This window comes from Hypanus sabinus, chromosome 7 (assembly GCF_030144855.1).
Source record: "Hypanus sabinus isolate sHypSab1 chromosome 7, sHypSab1.hap1, whole genome shotgun sequence".
NCBI lineage: Eukaryota > Metazoa > Chordata > Chondrichthyes > Myliobatiformes > Dasyatidae > Hypanus > Hypanus sabinus.
This window is the reverse complement of record NC_082712.1, coordinates 125,608,733-125,621,032: the sequence shown is the minus strand read 5'-3', so window position 1 is coordinate 125,621,032 and position 12,300 is coordinate 125,608,733. Positions and strand designations below refer to the sequence as shown.

Sequence of the window (12,300 nt, the reverse complement as noted above, 5' to 3'; positions counted from 1 at the left end):
GCCGGTCGGATTCGAACCCAGGATCACTCAGCTTAAAGTTGGGTGCTGATGCCACTACACCACCAGCTGCAATTATTAATGCTGGTATGTGTGTCAGTTCATTAAAAAACATGATGCAAGCTTAATGAATTGTACTCCACACACTCCTTGAATGAAATAGTATAGGATTTAGATTAATCTTGTTTTCCACATGTTGTGAGAGAATGTTAAGGGGAGAATATGGTGCAGCCAAGCTCCGTTCTATAACTACCCAATCTAAATCAACATCAGCCCTGTCCCAATGTTTAGCTAACTTGGTAATTTCAAAGGATAATTTACATGCACTCACATTTGATAAAATATTTGACCACTCATTATCTTCAATATTGCTTCCAAGATCCTTCTGCCATATTGGGTAGACATACTAGGGAAGCAAGACGGAAATGTATTCAGTATAAGATAGTACACAGATATTATTGGTCACCAACTAGACTCTACAAAATGGGGATTATTGATAATCATTTATGCTGGAAATGTAAAAATGAGGTGGGCACATATTTTCTCATGATTTGGGAGTGTTCCGTGGTTCATCCATTTTGGTGTAAAGTTCCTGGTTTGTTGGGGAATTGGTCGGGTCCTACACTGCCCTTGTGCCCATGGCTTTGTCTCCAGGGTGGTAGGACAATGATACCTAATGTAAACACTGACAAATTTACTATTTTAAAGGTCGGTCTCATCACAGCTGCAAGAATTATATTACAAAACTGGAAAAAACCCAGATGTCCCACTGTGAGGGAATGGACTGAGGAAATGGTTAAGATTTCATCATATGGACACATGTTGGGAAGAATTAACAGTGAGGGAAAAGTGCAAGACATGTGGGATCAATTTTGTTTGTATGTTAATTTAAACTTAAATTAGAAGTTTTTTTTCTGTTTCTTAGTTTTATATGTTTTCCTGTCATGGGATGGCTGTGTAAATGTGCTGTACTGTTTCTGCTCTATGATATGCTGTGCTGCTTTGTAAAATAAGAATAAATAATAATAAAAATTTGAATTACAAAAAAAATAATGCACATCTTCACATCTGCATAAACCTACATGTAACATCAGTGAAATTGCTGGTAAACACCTACATGACAGCACAAAATGGGGTGTCAGGTGTAACCATTACTTCTGCCAGCAAGTTGTATATTCAAGTTCCACTCCAGGTACCTGAACACTGAATCTAGACTGACATTTTGGTACAGTACTGAGTCTGCACTGTCAGGGATACTTCTGGATAAAATATCAAACTGTTATTCTGCCTGATCTTACAGCTGCAGAGAAGAAATCTAATCGATTATTTTGTAGAAATGCTGAGGTGTTCTCCCATGGCCAATACTAATTCCTTGGCCAACATCAACACAATGTTGTGATCCTTTCCAGGTACATAATTGGCCGCTGCTTTTCATATATTATTGACAACCACCAATTCAGATGTACTTTGTAATTGCAGAATACCATGGAACATCCAGAAAGGATCTATGTATATATGAAAAGGTTCCTTTTCAGCAACTGTACACCCCCAGCCTCTCTCCCTTCATCCGCCCCTGTTACGTGGAACCAGCAATAATAGATGAGGAACGGAGTCCGGATATTATCGGAAAACAACAGAATTTATTAACACTCAAGCAGAAACATGGAAAATTAAACAAGCGAATAACTTAAAATGAAGTTAACAGCGCTATGTGTCTATAGCTCCCAAACGGTTAAACTTAGGAACAATTCTTAAATGTCAGTTCAGAAAGTTTCAAGGATTCACGGGGGTGGGGGGGGGGGTTTGATAGGAGAGACTTTTAGTTTCGAAGTGTAGCGAAGTGACGATCTTGAAGACAGAGATTCAAAATACAGTGAAGAAGCGAGACTGGCAGAGATACACCGAAACGGCCACCGTACCTTTCCGGACACACACACACACACACACACACACACACACACACACACACACACACACACACACACACACACACACACACACACACACACACACACACACACACACACACACACACACACACACACACACACAGATCTCTCAAAGCGTTCATCGTACCGTTACAGTGGAAGCGAGTTCACGATGCGGTCCGTTTCAAAAAGTCCACAAAAAGTGAGAATTTCACCACGTAACTGACAGGAGAAGTCCCTTTTCCAGGACTGGTCACCACACACCCGAGACTTTGCAGGGGGTCACCAAACTGGGTGCCAAAAATCCACATTTGGATTATGAAATGTCAGTCACCTCCGAAGTGCACAGAATTATCGAATACCCACTCCCTTTTGGGTTCGATCGAAGCTTGCCCTCTTCACTCTCACGAACGACTCTGCTGTCTAACACAACGGCTCTCCACCAAAGTGGGTCTCTTCCAAAGTTTACCCTGATGAAGGGTCTCCGCCGGAAACGTCGACAGTGCTTCTCCCTATAGATGCTGCCTGGCCTGCTGTGTTCCACCAGCATTTTGTGTGTGTTGTTCTCCCAAAGTGTGTCTCTGGAGCAATCTGCGCGGCTGCTGTTGGGGTAGGTCATCGCGTGACACTACAAGAAGCAAAGTCACAGATTTCCAGGTCATCACGTACTGTTCCAAAACTTGATACTGCGGTACATAACACACAGATTTCCAGTACCTGGAACCATCCCAGGTGTTGAAACTGGAGTTCATAACAACCCCACAATCCCTTCTTTCCTCCTCTTAATTTCACAATAACTTAGGAATACAATTCATAGCAAGATCCTTAGGATTGTTTTCTCTGGAGGCAACAATAGAAGTATATAAAATTGAGAAGCATAAAAAGGGTGAAAGGCTTGAGTCACTTTCTCAGGATGATATGTCAAACAGAGGATATAAAAAGTTCAAAGGAGATATGAAAGGCATTTTTTTACATGAAGAACGGTAGGTGCCTGGACTGCCAGGAGAGGTCCAGAAGCTGATGCAATCGCAACAATTTAGAGGCATTTAGACAGACACATCATGCAAGAGGACCACGGCCTTGCTGTGATTTGGAGGCTTGTGCGCCTCAACAACCTGGAGACGGCACTTTGCTTTGGCTCTTTGTAGGATCACCCATGCAAACAGGTTAAAGGGTAGAGGCCAGACTAAGAGTGGTCCACCAGTCCTCCAGCTTCATGGTTCAGCTGAGGCCTAACAACCCTGGCTGGTAAAAAAAAAATTGTTACGGTAACAGCAATGAAGAATCCTTCTACATTTGTGCATGATGGTATTCCTGATTCTCCACGGGGAACTTGTGTGACTGACTGCAGTGAAAACTGAGAGGAAGCTACTGACATGGCGAAGGAAACCCTGAACACCACCAGAGATGGAGGACCTCCATTGCTGCCCTAAACACCAGTGGTGTAATGGGCAGTAAGTATAGCAGACACATGCAGAGGTAGGGGATAGAGGGGTACAGCCCTATGCAGGCTGACGGTGCTACTTTCATTTCACGTCATGGTTATTGCATACATGGTGGGTTAAGGCTCAGCTCCTGTGCTGTACTTTTTTCTTACTGTTTTAGGGACTTTATGGTTCTCCCACCTGCATAACCCCTCCTTAGTTCCTTGATGCTTTCTGGTGTCATCAGATTCCATATCATCCTGCCAGCCCTCTGGTCTTCCTATATGTGACAGCCAGTTTGAAGGAGAACACCACTGTTGTGTCTGTCAGTGCCTTGGAAGTGAAAAAGAAGGCTCTCTGGGACTGGACAAAGCCTTCCTGACTCAGCCAAGTGAACTACTGCAGAGTTCCATCTGCAGGGTTGTTGAGGACATCACGCATCCTAACATCTGGAGGTAGCATTCGAGTTTTATTGATCCTACCAGTTTGCCCAGCAGCATCGATGATGCAGTTGAAGTCATGGGTCAGATTGAAAGACCGGGATGTCTCGAGCAGCAGACACAGCTGCTGCAGCACAGACAGCCATTCGTCCTGCATGGCCAGAGTGTGGAATGGCTGGAGCAAAGTTCTTTTGTACTTTATATGTGTTGCCAAACATCTCTTTGATTTCGGTGATTGCCTCCCTACAGCGGAGTATCCAGGTGAGAAGCAACTCTGCTGAACCCGCCACATCAGCAGCCTATGGGACCGTTGTCACCAACACTACAGAGAGACGTTGAGTTGCAGTGCAGTAAGCCACTTTGCTCCAAAAGCAAGTGCTCAGCCTTGACATTGCCAAAGGTATCTCGAGCTTTCAAATGAACTTACAGCACCTTAATACTGCACATAGAATCACAGTCATACAGCATGAAAACGGGCCCTTTGGTCCAACTGATCCATGCTAACCAAGATATTCATGAAAGCTAGACCTGCGATGGACATTCATGTTCCACGGTCCGAGAGGAATGTTGCTGACATCATCTTTCTAGCACAGCAACGTGACAAGGGTCAGAGTTGTTTTGACAAAATTAAACTTCTAGCCAATATTCTTTACTCAGTCCCTTATTGTAAACAAGTGTACTGTAGCGATGTGCTACACACAGCGCTGAAGTAATGACTCTGCCGTTTGTTGGTATTGAGAGCCTACAGACTCGCACAGCCACCTGAACTATTCCTCTTCCCACCCCGTCTCTTGCAAAAATGCCATCCCCTTCTCGCAATTCCTCCATCTCTGCTGCATCTGCTCTCAGGATGAGGCTTTTCATTCCAGGATGACGGAGATGTCTTCCTTTTTTAAACAAAGGGGCTTCCCTTCTTCCACCTTCAACTCTGCTCTCAAACGCATCTCTCCCATTTCCTGCACATCTGCCCTCACCCCATCCGCCCACTACCCCACTTGGGATAGGGTTCCCCTTGTCCTCACCTACTACCCCACCAGCTTCCAGGTTCAAACATATAATTCTCCGTAACTTCCGCCACCTCCAACGGGATCCCACTACCAAGCACATCTTTCCCTCCCCCCCGTCTTTCTAATTTCTGCAGGGATCGCCCCCCTATGCGACTCCCTTGTCCACTCGTCCCCCCCCCATCCCATTTTAATTTCACATTGGCTGGGTAGCCTCCAACCTGATGGCATGAACATTGACTTCTCTAACTTCCGTTAATGCCCCTCCTCCCCTTCTGACCCCATCCTGATATATTTAGTTTTTCTCCCCCTCCTTTATTCTCTCTCTTTCCGCCCATCACTCTGCCTGTTCTCCATCTCCCTCTGGTGCTCCCCCCCTTTCTTTCTCCCTAGGCCTCCCGTCCCATGATCCTTTCCCTTCTCTAGCTCTGTATCCCTTTTGCCGATCACCTTTCCAGCTCTCAGCTTCACCCCACCCCCTCCGATCTTCTCCTATCATTTTGCATTTTCCCCTTCCCCCTCCTACTTTCAAATCTCTTACTATCTTTCCTTTCAGTTAGTCCTGACGAAGGGTCTTGGCCCAAAATGTCGACAATGCTTCTCCCTATAGATGCTGCCTGGCCTGCTGTGTTCCACCAGCATTTTGTGTGTGTTATTGGGATGTTCTTTTAGTTCGTAAGAATTGTACCTGTGTTTGGAAATACTTTGTAGTTTATAATTCTTGTGTAACTTAGAAATCCTCTGAGTTTTAAGTGTGTGTGTAAAAGGATTGTTTTTATATTTATACATATTAATTTTTTTGTTTTTGTTTTCTTTATTGCGTTATTTCTTCTGTGTTTTTGTGCTTCATTGGATCTGAATCTGAAGTAACTATCATTCTGTTTTTCTTTACGCTCGTGTACTGAAGGAAGACAATAAACAGCCTTGAAGAACTATTTGCCTAAATTAAAATGTATATCATTAAAAATAAAATAGACTCTGTTTAAACTACTTGTTAGCTGGAAGTATCTCTTCCTCTAAAAAGTATCTCTTCTTCTAAAAACACCGCTCAAATCACGGATATTGGCAGCTAGCCCTCACCACAGAGATTAGATAGCGTTTGAAGAGGAGGTTGATAGCCTTCCTATAGTGAGGGTATCCATAGACACCTGTATTAAAGTTTAGGGCTTTGCAGAGAGTGAACCCCATACCGTCACAGTCCCATTCACGCACAATTGGCCCATATCACTTCAAACCCTTCCTTTTCACGCACCTGTCTAACTCTCTTTTAAAAGTTTTTATGCAACCTGAGGTTGAGCCTCATTTCTCTGGCAGCTTAATCATTTACAAATTAAAAGTTGTCCTCAACTTCCTGATAACTCCCTCCCCTCTCAGCATAAACCTGTGCCTTGATCCCTCAGGCCTTGGGGGATAAGGGCATCAGAAACACAAGAAAATCTGCAGACACTGGAAATCCAAAACACACGCAAAATGCTGCAGGAACTCAGTAGAGACGAGACAATCTGCAGATGCTGGAAATCCAAAACACAGGCAAAATGCTGCAGGAACTCAGTAGAGACGAGACAATCTGTAGATGCTGGAAATCCAAAACAGCACACACAAAATGCTGAAGGAACTCAGTAGAGACGAGACAATTTGCAGACGCTGGAAATCCAAGCAACGCACACAAAATGCTGGAGGAACTCAGGAGGTCAGGCAGCATCAATGGAAATGAGTAAGCAGTTAATGTTTCAGGTGGAGACCCTTCATCAGGACTGGAAAGAAAGTGGAAAAGTCAGAGGAAGACGGAGGGGGGGGGGAAGGAAGAAGTACATGGTAATAGGTGACAGGTGAACACAGGAGAGGGGCAGGGAGTGAAGTACAGAGCTGGGAAATTGATTGGTGGAAGGGATAAAGGGTTGCAGAAGGGGGGATCTGATAGGAGAGAATAGAAGAATGGGAAAGGGGAGCAGCACCAGAGGGAGGTGATTGGCAGGTAAGGTGAGAGAGAGAAACCGGAATGGGGAATACTGGTGGGGAAGGGTGGGCAATTACCATAAGTTCAAGAAATCAATATTCATGCCATCAGGTTGGAGGCTAAACAGACGGAATATAAGGTGCTGCTTCTTCAACCTGAGTGTGGCCTCATCGCAGCAGTAGATGAAGCCATGGACTGATGTGTTAGAATGGGAATGGGAAGTGGAATTGACTACTGGGAGATCCCACTTTTTCTGGCAGATGGAGCACTGGTGCTCGGTGAAGCGATCTCACTGATATATAAGGGACCACATCACCGGCACCCGATACAGTACTCAGAAATAACGTGGTACATTCGCCTACCCCTGGTTTTTTTTTTACAGCTCTAGAAGATCATCTTTTCGTTTCTAACACTCCAAGGAAAAGGGTTGAGCTCCTATCCATTACTCGCTCCTCATTACACCATCTCTGGTATCCTGGCAACATCTTTGTTCATCATTTCTGCACATTTCATCAATGTTAATTGATGCAATCTTTAAATGCTTATATGAAAAGATTTTAGGTCCAAGGTCAGATACCCACAGTCTGTTGCTCTCTGTCAGCTTGCCCAAAAATATGAGTAAACTGTTGCACTTGCTCTGGGCTGAAGTACAGAGTGAGAGAGTGACGTTGACATTGCTGAGGGGAAACCAGCCTCCTTTCATGGTCTACTCTATCTATGTCTGTCTTCTGAGCTGGTGCATCTGATCCCTTGGGAGTTTTGTGTTTGGTGCTGCACTGCTCCTTGTCTCCCAGAGCTGTGCTGCATTGAATGCTGCCTTGCTCCCAGTCCCCTGGAGGTGGGGAGTATTTGGTTCTTTCCCTTCCTGGCTACCCTTCCTTCCTTCCGTTTCACCTTGATGTGAGCACCATCAACTGATCTGTAAGGCTTCATCCTCAGATGAGGAGAAGCTGGACTGATGGTGCTGAGGATGAGGTAGTTGGTTTACAAACAGAGGCAGCGTGTAGTGAGACTGCTAACAAGGAGAGGTTGATGATAGAAACATAGAAAACCGACAGCACAATACAAGTCCTTCAGCCCACAAAGCTGTGCCGAACATGTCCTTACCTTAGAACTATCTAGGCTTACCCATAGCCCTGTATTTTTCTGAGCTCCATGTACCTATCCGGGAGTCTCTGAAAAGACCCTATCGTTTCCGCCTCCACCACTGCCACCAGCAGCCCATTCCATGCACTCACCACTCTGCGTAAAAAAAACTTATCCCTGACATCTCCTCTGAAACTACTTCCAAACACCTTAAAACTATGGCCTCTCATGCTATCCATTTCAGCCCTGGGAATAAGCCTCTGACTATCCACACGAACAATGCCTCTCATAATCTTGTACACCCCTATCAGGTCACCTCTCATCCTCTGTCGCTCCAAGGAGAAGAGGCCGAGTTCACTCAACCTGTGCTCATAAGGCATGCTCCCTAGTCCAGGCAACATCCTTGTAATTCTCCTCTGCACCCTTTATGGTTTCCTCATCCTTCCTCTAGTGAGGTGAGCAAAATTGACTACAGTTTTTTTTAATCTATGGCTCCACCTACATCAATGTGTTCAGTCACATCCTCAAAAAATTCAATCAGGCTTGTAAGGCACGACCTGCCTTTGACAAAATCATGTTGACTATTCCTAATCATATTATGCCTCTCCAAATTTTCATAAATCCTGCCTCACAAGATCTTCTCCATCAGCTTACCAACCACTGAAGTATGATATGGCAAAATTGCAGTCAATGGGATGAATTGCAATGTAAAGGCTGAACAAAATAGAGAAGGGTGAATAGAGGACTGAAGACGTTATATTTGAATGCACACAGTATACAGAATAGGGTACGTGAACTTACAGCCCAGTTCCAGATATCCAGCCAAATGTTTCAAACATTCCAACAGTCACACACTGCCAAACTAAATTAACTTCCATGATATTTATCAGCTGTCTCCTATCTTCCCTCTAATCAAATAGGTTGTCTAGGAGGTGCATATAATTAACCTGAAATCATTAAGTATCTGTATGCCCTATATTGTTTGCTTAAAATCTATAAAATTGATTTTGATTCCATTCCATTGCATCCATACTCAGTCATTCACCACACTTATATGAGATACAACTGTAAGAAATTTATGCAATATTTTAATGTCTTCTGCCACATAAAGAAATGTATCAGTGACATGTGTATGGAGCACATTCCCCACATTAAACAGGAAAGGCAAAGAAATCTTTCATAATTACTAATGTACACTTAAACTAGACATAAAACCTCGATTGCTGATACTGAAAAATTTGCATCCAAATGCAGTACATCTGAAGCTCAGGAGGTGCACATTAACTTTTCAAAGACAGACATTGTCTATTTAAATTAGGCTTATAAAACCAGCAATCAATGATATATAATTATGCCATCATTTTACATGTGTATTTATGGAAGCTGTTATGTCATTAAAGTTGACTATTATGTATGATTGACTATGTTTTACAAAGCAAATAAACATCTGAGTCATATCTTTACTTATTGGACACAATGTGATTTATTGTCACAATTAGACACATTCAAGTCACAAAACAATGTATGATGTCACAGAATACAAATTAAAATTATTTTTAATTTTAGAAATCCCTGTACGATATGTTTAAGGTGATTTTTTTTAAAGAAGCCTTGAAGGGATACTATTCTTCGGTAAAAGTGTACACTGCGAAATACAAACAAGGCTAGACCTTGGAGTATACAACACACAGACTATGTCCTTTGTGCATTATATATATTTTTTTTCATATTTGTAAGAAGATTGTTTTCTCTATTGTTACATATATTGCTATATTTAAGAGAAATTTGGATGAATGCATGAAAGAGAAGGGTCTGGAGAGCTATGGTCTGATTGCAGTTCAATGGGACTAGGCAGATTATGATTTGGCACAGACAAGATGCACCAAACAGTCTATGATTCTATATTCTACCAAGAGAATCATCCTTCACTTGTCTTTCCTCCATCCTTCCTCCAGTTGACATCTTCCCCTCACCATCGTCGTCAGCCTAGTATCATCAGTGATGACATTCACTGTGCATAAGTATCACCTGTACTTACGTTGACTGTATCCTTGGTTCTGGACCTGTCAATGATACATACAAGTCTCACGTCAGTACTGCTATACTGACAAATAACAGTACCATGTTGAATGACAATTACCTTAATGGGTTGTTAAAAGTAGACACACTCAAGTAATTTTGAACTTTATACCAAGTGCAGCACTGAAGATTTCCTGCATGCACCAACTTTTGAATGAGATAGTAAATTGCGTCTTTCATGGTTGTAGAAGTTCAATTGGCACTCTTCATAACAAATGCAAGACAATTATCCTTGGTAAACTTGACAATATATAGTACACCACCAACTTCATTAAAAGCAGCTCTAGTCATTACAGCTTGAGGGTACTTCTGTGCAAAGAGAGAAGCCCAGGGAGCTTACAAAGATTATGGGACAGAGACACTTGGGGAGCACAGCAGAAAGAGAGTCCCTGTTAACTTAAAAGAAATAAACAAAGTCTTGAACTCAGGATGATCGTCACTACTGGATACAGATTTTCATAAGTGTGATGTACGTACTCCTGCAGGATGAATCATCGTGCACACACACCTCCCCCCATAACTCAAAGATACATGTTATATTCTATGGAGTATCTTCTCCTGGCCCATGCTTGCAAGGACTGTATCTACCATCCCCCTCCCCTCCCCCACTCCTATCCCATCTATAGGCAATACCATCCCTGAGCAGTGCAAGTTGTCAGAGGTCTTCTTGCTGGGGACACTGCATGTCTGGTCTCCACAGTTTACTTGCTCCAGTGTATACTTGACTTAACTAGCAATGACCTGATGTCCTCCATCTTCCTTCTTCTGCTTAGGGGTTATAATTCAGTTCCTCATGGATTCTGACATGCTGCCAACCGGAAGCAAAGCACTGCATATTTCCTGGAAATCTGGGCCCCTTCAGTCCTACTCAGCTAGATTCAACTTGACCAGTAAGTCATCGGGATACTCCCTTTCCTTCAAACAGTGGATGCAGCTTGTCAGCTTTTCCAGGGTCAATGGGTTGCTCAGACTTCCATGCTTGCTGAATTATCCAAAATAGACCAAGGCAGAGATATTTTGGAACATCCACATTAGAGAACAGGGAACAGGGAGGCTGTGCTTTCTCTAGCCTTTCCAGTGTAGAAACCAATATAGAAGGATTTGCAGATCTACAACATGTTTAACTGCAAGGACAATACTGAGATGTCTGCTTCCTTCAGGTTGAAGATCATAAATCTCTCTCTGTGAACTTTTTGACAGTTGTAAATATTAATCTAGAAAGTTATTTAGTATGGTATCAAGGAATAATGATGAAGGCAATGAAGCTGATGTTAATATGAATTTTCCAGAGGCATTTTCTAAATTAACACAAAATATAATGGCTCAGAAAATAAAAGTTCTTATACCAAGATGATGATGGTAATTGAACATGTCACCAGTTATGAACCAGGAGGAAGAGAACAGTGGTGTTCCACAGATGTTCTTCAGATTGGAGAGAAGTATGTAGAGGAGTATTCCAGGATTCGCTATTAGAACTATTGGTTACTAAATATATCAGATCAGGACAGATTTAAGGAGCATAATTCAAAGTTTGCTGATGATGCAAAAACAATAAATACAAAATTAATAGAGTATAAGAACACCAGATAGATTGCAGTAAAGGTACAAAGGTGATTATCCAAATCATGATCGTAATTAACTTTTCACAGAAAGTAGTCTCTAATACTTTTCTCACCATATAATTGTCCTTAATTACCATACTCCGATGTTTTTAAATGGAAACATCCACCATTCCTAAACCAAAGAAGCTGTCAAAGATCTCAATACTGAAGATATCAATTGGCCTTATTGTAATACGAGGGGTAATTGTTAAGTTCAGGGTCTAAGGTAGAAGGAGTCAGTTTTAGAAAACCTAGCACATTTATTTTTCAACATAGTCCCCTCCTACATGTACACACTTAGTCCAACAGTCATGAAGCATACGAATCCCTTTTTTGTAAAAGTGGTCCACAGCAGGAGTGATCGAAACATTTGTGGCCTAAAGTACAAGGAGATGAGTTATTAACTTCAAACCTTCTGCATTTTCACTCTAAGAGTTGAACTGTACATGCACATAACAACAGCGTCTTGGACCTTCAGGTCCACAGCTGGTGATTGATAAGCTCCTGGCCTCAAGGTAGAAGAAGATGAGTTATACAGCTCTCGTTACGTGCACATGCAGTTCAGCTCTTTGAATAAAAATGCAGGAAGTTTGAAGTTAATAACTCATCTCCGTCTACCTTAGGCCACGAACTTATCAATCATCCCATGCTGTGGTCCACTTCTGGAGGTCCAAGATGCTGACTTCTACAAAAAAGGATCTGTATGCTCCACGACCGCTGGACTAAGTGTGCAAATGTAGGAAAAATAAATGTGCTAGGTTTTCTAAAATTGATCCCTTCTACC

General features: G+C 42.5%; 1 long non-coding RNA gene across 1 annotated transcript in view; it reads right to left on the bottom strand.

Moving 5' to 3' along the window:
- Positions 1 to 9,418: 9,418 nt before the first annotated feature.
- The window catches only part of LOC132396395 (uncharacterized), a 31,481-nt gene continuing 28,599 nt past the window's right edge, over positions 9,419 to 12,300 (bottom strand). Inside the window, exon 3 of the long non-coding RNA XR_009512971.1 lies at positions 9,419 to 9,899. This is a non-coding gene — a long non-coding RNA (uncharacterized LOC132396395). The remainder of the gene's footprint in view (positions 9,900 to 12,300) is intronic.